At 39.0% G+C, this 8,296-nt stretch overlaps 1 pseudogene; it reads left to right on the top strand.

Moving 5' to 3' along the window:
- The first annotated feature begins 3,841 nt into the window (after positions 1-3,841).
- Positions 3,842-5,925, top strand: LOC110287098 (annotated as a pseudogene).
- The last annotated feature ends 2,371 nt before the right edge of the window (positions 5,926-8,296 follow it).

The raw sequence follows: 8,296 nt of genomic DNA, 5'->3' as shown, positions 1-8,296 counted from the left end.
GGAAAGGTAGAATTAAATGGCTCTGATCCTAAGTAAGGGACTACCCACTTAGGCCACAACCCAGTTTTCCATTTGTTTTCTCCTTTGACTCTAGTTCTCATGATCCGCTTACTCCATTATCTCATAGTTAATGAATGGCATCAGTATCTGTAACTTTTCTCTTTCATTTATCTCTCACATATCAATCACCCAAGCCAGCTGACTTTAACTTTAAAGTGCATAGCTTTGATCTATCTGCTTTTTCTTCATGACCTCTACCATCTGCTATCATCTTAGAACAAAAATGTCATATTATCTTTCTTAGATTTATGTTCCTGTCTTTCTAACTCCTCTTGCACTCACTTCTTCTTCCTTCAAGCACATTTATCACACAGCAGTCAGACATGTACTTAAAAGGTACTTTCTACTATGTAAGTGTCTTACTTTAATCCTTAAGTGATCTTTTCCGCATAGAGGGAATATAAAGTTATTCTAGTATAACATATGACACTTCTCTGTGTTCTAATTCTGTACTTCACATCATGTCACAGTTGTCTAGATTTTTTTATATCTTTTTATCTCTCATATAATTTTGACTTCTCTCCCTAAGCCTTCATCTGCAACATCTTTACCTAAGTGACTGTAATGTTGCTTTGACTAGTATTTTAGTCACAGTGAAGACATCACAAAGAATCCTTGCAGTTGTCTTGTATATGAACCAAGAACTGATAGTCTGAAATACAGCTCAGTGGTGGAACACTTGCCTAACATGTGAAAGATCTTAAGTTTGAACTTCACTAATACAAGGAACACAATTTTAATTTTAGTAGGTATATAGGAATATGTCTTCTCAATTTAATTTATTAAATTATATATTTATAAGTATTTTATATTGAATTTTACATTTTTTTGCCTTAAACATTTCTAAATTTTATTTTGTTATTTATTGATGTATATATGTTTATTTTTAATTAATGATGCCTTCCATTTTGCTCTATTTATACAGTATTTTCTTGTCTATTCTGATATTAATTGTTCTCAATGAATTTTAAAATTAGTCTAGATCAATAAAAATTTCATTGTTAATTTTATCAGAGTTATCTTTTATCTGTAAATTATTTTGAATGGCACTGTCATGCTTTTGTTGCAATCCTGGATTTTACTTTCATAACTATAATGTATATTTCAATTCCACTCTCCTTTTGTACTATTTAATTATATACATATATTATATATATACATCTTCAAAGACTATGCACAACCTTTTAGCTTTCAATTAAAATGTGTAATCTTTTTTAACTACTCTAAATTAACAGTTATTTACAGTATTGTTTGTTGAGATTTGGTGGGTGGCAACCATATTTAATGTTTGTTTGCTAAGTCAGTCTAACAACCTACAAAACTTATTATTGGGTCTAATGAATTTTGAAAATTTTAAAATCTTTATGGAAACTGTATCTGTGTGACATAAGTTCCAGCAGAGGCCATAAGAACTTAGGATCTTTGTCAGAGCAGCAAGTGCTTTTAGCCAAGGAGCTACCTCTCCAGCTCTGCCTGAAGAGACAGTCTTAATACTGACTTGCTAAAATTTCTTAGTTAAGATCTTACTATGTAGTTCAGCCTGGCCTTGAACTTACTTTGTAGCACACTGTGGCCTGAAATTTGTGATCTTCCTGCCTTATTCTCCAATGGTTGAGATGGTTGAGATTTAAAAATGTGTGTTGACAAGTCCAGCAACCTTTTTCTGTTTTCAAAATAAATACTTAAATAACTATGGTACTGGTGGTTGTTTTGTTTGTTTGTTTGTGGGGGCTTTTTTTGTGGTGCTGTAAATCAAACTCATGCCTTTGCATATGGTGTTATGTCACTGCATTAGAACCTCAGTCTTTCGTCTTTCTTTCTTCCTTTCTTTCTTTCTTTCTTCCTCTTTCTCTCTCTCTCTTTCTCTCTCTCTCTCTCTCTCTCTCTTCTTTCTTTCTTTCTTATCTTATATCTTTCTTTTATTCTTAGGCCAAAGTTCTTCGGAAACCTAACCAATCCCTAACCTTGTCTTTGCCATTGAACAGTATGAAAAATTTATTATCTAGCTGGCTAAAAAGTCCAGTGTAAAAATATTCTTTATTACCACTTCCATTTACTGTTGGAAGGAGTCTAGCAAGCTCTGTGGCAGGCAGCACCACTAGAGAAGGTCAAGGGTGAACTGTGTTCTGGTAAAACCAAAGGGTCTTCCAAGTACACACTGAAAGTACCTTATGCTGTCCCCAAGTAAGTGCCTGTGCTTATAAGCCTGTCTGTCCCAGGTAAACTTGATCCAGCACATGAAGCTAAGTATTTCTTGGGACTCAGCATTATTTCTTTTCTTTTTTTCTTTTTAGATATTTTTAAATTTACATTTCAAATGCTATCCTGAAAGTTCTCTATACCCTACCCCCATTCTGCTCCCCTAACTACCCACTCCCACTTCTTGGCCCTGGCTTTCCCCTGTACTGGGCATATAAAGTTTGCAATACCAAGGGGCCTCTCTTCCCAATGATGGCCTACCAGGCATTCTTCTGCTACATATGCAGCTAGAGACATGAGCTCTGGGGGTACTGGTTAGTTCATATTGTTGTTCCACCTATAGGGTTGCAGACCCCTTCAGCTCCTTGGGTGCTTTCTCTAGCTTCTCCATTGGGGGTCCTGTGTTCCATCTTATAGATGACTATGAGCATCCTCTTCTGTATTTTCCAGGCACTGGCATAGCCTCATAAGAGACAGCTATATCAGAGTCCCTTCAGCAAAATCTTGATGGCAAGTGCAATAGTGTCTGGGTTTGGTGGCTGATTATGGGATGGATCCCTGGGTGAGGTAGTCTCTGGATAGTCCATCCTTTTGTCTTAGCTCCAAACTTTGTCTCTGTAGCTCTTTTCATGGGTACTTTGTTCCCTATTCTAATGGTAGTACTGCGAAGAGATGAGTCGGGTGTAAAATAAATGAATGAATTAATTAATACATTTTTTATTTTATTAAAAAATTTATCAGTTTTATTTCCTGGAATATAAAATTATCTCCAAAGCTGATAGTTCATGCTCTCAACTCCTCTTTTTCTAACTGATCTAGTATCATGTGCAACACAGAGTAAGAGATAAACATTATTAGATTTATTAGTATACTAATAACAAAGTGATGCTTAAATATATGTGTCAGGCACTGGCCTAGCCTCACTCGAGACAGCTATATCAGGGTCCATCCAGAGACTACCCCACCCGGGGATCCATCCCATAATCAGCCACCAAACCTGCTCACATCGTTCCATTCTCCAAAACCGACACCACACAGTAGAAGTAGAGTTAATTTCTGCAAGTTGTCTTCTGACCTCTAAATACACCTGCCATGGCACATGAATTCCTGCTGACACACACACAAAAGTAAGTAAATACAGGCAGCATGACTAGAACACAATGTAAAGGATAGGTTTTGATGCAGAATGGTTTCAGATCTAAAAACCCAATTCATGCAAGACAATAACAAAAATATTCCTTATACATTAACTTCTCCATCCATGAAAGAGTTCTTTGAAGCATGTAATATGGTCTGATATTATTTTACACATAGCATACCTTCCTTCAAAATTGAAATTAGTTCTTTCACAATGATCTGTTTATATAAATTGTGATTTCAACAACGGATAGATTTCAATTTGTGAAACCATTTTTACTCCTGGTTCCAGTGGAAGCCAGAAGACAGGCACTGTAGTGGGGTGGGAGGGGGGTGAGAGTAGAGGAGTTGGCCACTGTCACAGCCCACTGTGGCTGCTGCCACTGCTGCTACCACCATTGGTAGTGGGGCTTCTAGCTTGAGGGAGGCACAAGCCAGTAGGGGCATGGCGGTGGTGGATATCAATAAAATCAACATTGACAGCATTATAAAATGGCTGTTGAAAGTGAGAGGGTCCCAGTCAGGCAAGAAAGTCCAGATCCACCAGAATGCAATCCAAGGAATCTGCCTCAAGTCTCAGGAGAACTTTCTCAGTAAGCCTATCCTTTTAGAAGTTGAAGCACCACTCAAGATATGTGGTGACATCTAAGGGCAGAACTATGACTTGCTCCTGCTGTTTGAATATAGTATCTTCCCTCCAGAAAGCAACCATTTGTTTTTCAGGGACTATGTGGACAGGGGTCAAGCAGGCCCTGGAGATGATCTTCCTCTTGCTGGCCTACAACACTAAGTATCTGAAGAACTTTTTTCTTCTCAGAGGGAAGCATGAGTGTGCCAGTATCAAAAGAATCTATGGACTTTATGATGAGTGTAAAAAAGGATACACCATTAAGCCTTGGAAAACATTCACAGACTGTTTCAGCTGCTTACTAAGAGCAGCCATTGTTGACCAGAAAATATTCTGCTGTCATGGAGGTTTATCAGCAGAACTTCCATCTATGGAGAAGCTTCAGCGAATTATGAGATAAACTGGCATATCAGATCAAGATCTTTGTGATCTTTGTGGTTTGACCCCAATAAAGATGTCTCAGGCTGGGATGAAAATGACAGAGGAGTTTTCTTCACATTTGGTGCAGACTTGCAAAGTTTCTCCATAAGTATGATTTAGATATTACATGTAGAGCTCATCAGGTGGTTGAGGGCTATTTTTTGTTTTTTTTGTTTTTTTTAAAGAATTATTTTATTTTTAATTTATTTTTTTACACTCCATATTCCATTCCCTGCTTACAATCTACCCTCTGTCTGCTCCACATTCCACACTTTCTCCTTCCCCCCATCTCCACGTGGATGCCCCCACCCCTACCACACCTGATCTCTAAACTCCCTTGGGCCTCCAGTCTCTTGAAGGTTAGGTGCATCATCTCTGAATGAACACAGACCTGGCAGTCTCCTGCTCTCTATGTGTTGGGGACTCATATTGCTGGTGTATGCTGTCTGTTTGGTGGTCCAGTGTTTCATAGATCTCAGAGTCCAGATTAATTGAGACTAATTAGGATTAATTAGTCTCAATCCCTGTAGGATTGATTGGTCCTCCTACAGGGTTGCCCTTCTCCTCAGCTTCTTTCAGCTTTCCCTTATTCAACAACAGAGGTTAGCTACTTCTGTCGATTTGTTTTGTGCAAATATCTGCATCGGACACTTTCAGCTGCTTGTTGGGTCTTTCAGAGGGAAGTCATAGGTCCCTTTTTGTGAGCGTTTCCTCCATCACCTCAGTAATAGTGTCAGGCCTTGGGACATCCCCTTGAGCTGAATCCCACTTTGGGCCTGTCACTAGACCTTCTTTTCCTCAGGTTCCTCTCCATTTCCATCCCTGTAATTCTTTCAAACAGTAACAATTATGCCAACCCCATCCCTCACTTGATATCCTGTCTTCCTGCTGGAGGTGGGCTCTATAAGTTCCCTCTCCCTACTGTGTGGCATTTCATCTAAGGTCTCTCCCTTTGAGTCCTGAGAGTGTCTCACCTCCCAGGTCTCTGGTGCATTCTTGGTGGTTCCCCAACCTCCTATTTCCTGAGATTGTCTGTTTACATTCTTTCTGCTGGCCCTCAGGGCTTCATTCTTTTTTCCTCACCCAATACTTGATCAGGTTTCCCTCTCCCCCCTACTCCCTCCCCACCTGTCCACTTTCCCTCCCAGGTCCCTCCCTCCATCCCCACTTGTGATTGCTTTCTTCTTCCTCCCAAGTGGGATTGAGACAGCCTCACTTGGGCCCTTCAGCTTGTTGACCTTTTTGAGTTCTGTGGACTGTATCTTGGGTATTCTTTTTTTTTTTTTCAAAGAGGAAATAACTCTGCTTTCTGCACCCAACTATGGTGACGTGTTTGACAGTGCAGAAGCCATGATGAGTATAGATGAAGCCCTCATGTGTTCCTTCCAGATTTTAAAGCCTGTAGAGAAAAATAAGTCCAATGCCATGAGATCTGTCACACCTGACTAAGGGGTATGATCACTAAGCAAGAAAAGAAATAGATGTCATTTGACACTGCGTATTTGGGACTTGTATCATAGCGTACATAACTTTCCTTTTTAAACTGTGATATGTGCTCGTCAGCTTGCCCAGGTAGACTTTTCAGGCCCTCCTCCATTTTGATTACTGCTGGCACATGCTGGTTATAACAAATAGAGAAAAAGGCACTTCATTCTCAAGAAAGTGTTTTTGTTTTTAAGCACCATTCCCTTTGTGGACAAAGGTGCTAAGCTGTATTCCTTGGCAGTTTATCCTGTCTGAGGGGAAAGTGTATAATTGATGTTTTCTTTAATTTGATATAAATCATAAATACTGTAAATGATCATCTTGTTTTCTTTCTGATATAAAGCAAGCCCTAGGATTTGTGAGTCTGTATAGTAATTGTCATAAATGCATTCTGTTGATACAAAGCACTGTGAACATTTTTTTCAAGTTTTTTGAAAGGGACTGCTTTCCTTCATGGTCTTGTTATGTACAAAGTAGTGTCTGCAGCTGTAGTAGCAGGAGTGACTGGCCGCCCACACTGTCTAGGCTGTCTGAAGCACACTCCCTCCTACTGCATACTTAATGACAATTAAAGCCCTTCTTTTCAATGTCTGTGATTCCTTCCTAAAGGCAAAGTTTCTATTGGACTGTATTGGCACACCCTGGACATGAGATGGCCAGGGCATCGAGGCTGCATGCGCAGGCTGCCACCGTGGGGCCTCAGAAGCAGGCTGTTTTAACTAGCAATACTGGTATAGTGCTGAGTAAGCTATTAATGATGGAAGGTAATGACACTTTGTACAGCTCCCATATAGTCTATTCACTGAGTAATCTTTTTACAGTTCTATCAGACCTGAACCTGTCCATTCAGAAAGCTTCAAATTATTGAAACAACACTGTCCTATAGGAGTGACCAATAATGCTTTCTTTGGCTACGTTCTTTATTCTATGGTGACATTAGGGCTTATAAATCAAAAGGAACTAACTAACTTGCTACCCACCGGTTTATACAGAATTCACAGTATTATGACATTTTAAAACTGCATCCTGTTAAAATGAATCAGTTTCCACAGATGCCCATGTATGATGCCATGTGTTGAGAATGATTTCATGTTTACTAAATGAGAGCTTATAACAAAAACCAAACAAACAGAAAATAAAAAATGAAAAACAAAGAAAAAATCATTTTTATTGGTTCATCCATAAGAAGCCAGCCCTCATGGTTAAATTTTTATGGCAAGATTTTCAGCAGATCTGTCCCCGCTCCAGGCTGTACTACACTCCTAATTCTCTTGTTACTTCCGCTGAATCTGCTGCTTCTTCCTCCATGGAAGTCAGGAGTTCACCCCACCCCCTTCCACCCTCCATGTCATCCTTGAAGGTAGGAATGACCTTCCCAATTCTTGCTAATTTTTATATTGTGTCACCCTCTCAGGAATCACAGATATATTTACTGACATCGGATTGGTGAATCCTTTCTGACGTGGTTCAATTTACTTTGCCTGGATCCATCCAGGGAATTACGTCTTTTGAGATGTATTTCTTAAATAATAAGACTTGAAAGTCAAATGACTCCTTGATTAATGTGCTGCAGAATGGAAGTTATATTAGCGAGCATGAAAACAACATTTATCTTGTACATTTCTCTTAGAGCTCTTAGGCAACTAGGCACACTAACAATCAGCAGTGATATTATAAACGTATTTTTTCCTCAGGTATAGTTCGCAGTGCCATTATACAACTTCCAGTAAGCACTGTACACACATATACCATCTCCGTTCTCTGTACTTGCATTTATAGAGAAGGACAGATTTACCATAAATTTCCTCTTACTCTCCCTTATTTTTTTTCTATTATTTTCACCAAAGTCGCATTGTCTTAAAAACTCCACTTTTGATACATTTCTTAATATCATATATGCCTGTACCATAACAGAGAGTCAGCCCATTCTTAGAAGCACTGTAGACAGGCATTAACTTAAATAATTTCTTATCTTGATATACAATAAAATTACATTATTCCCCCTTTCCTTTCCTCTTTCCAAATAATCCCATGACCCCATCCCCCCTTTTCTCTCTTTCAAATTCATCGCAGGTATTAAATTTCCCCCTCTATTTTTGAAATTACAAAATGGAATCTTCTTTCAGCAGAAGGCTGTTTCATGTGTGTTACAAATCTGCTTAGTTTAATGACTATTGCCAAATATCTAGCTATTCTGGCAACTGGCAACTGGCTCCTGCTTATCCATCAGTCCTTGCCTGCTTCATCTTGCACAGTTATGGTGATGACTTCTTTCTCTGAGACTCAGCTAGCTTCAAACTACTTACACAATTTCCTCACCTCACTCAGCCTTTGTAAAATCCAAGGCAGTTATTACCTAGGTCTGGT

Source organism: Mus caroli, chromosome X (genome assembly GCF_900094665.2).
Source record: "Mus caroli chromosome X, CAROLI_EIJ_v1.1, whole genome shotgun sequence".
NCBI lineage: Eukaryota > Metazoa > Chordata > Mammalia > Rodentia > Muridae > Mus > Mus caroli.
This window is presented reverse-complemented; position numbering and strand designations above follow the sequence as displayed.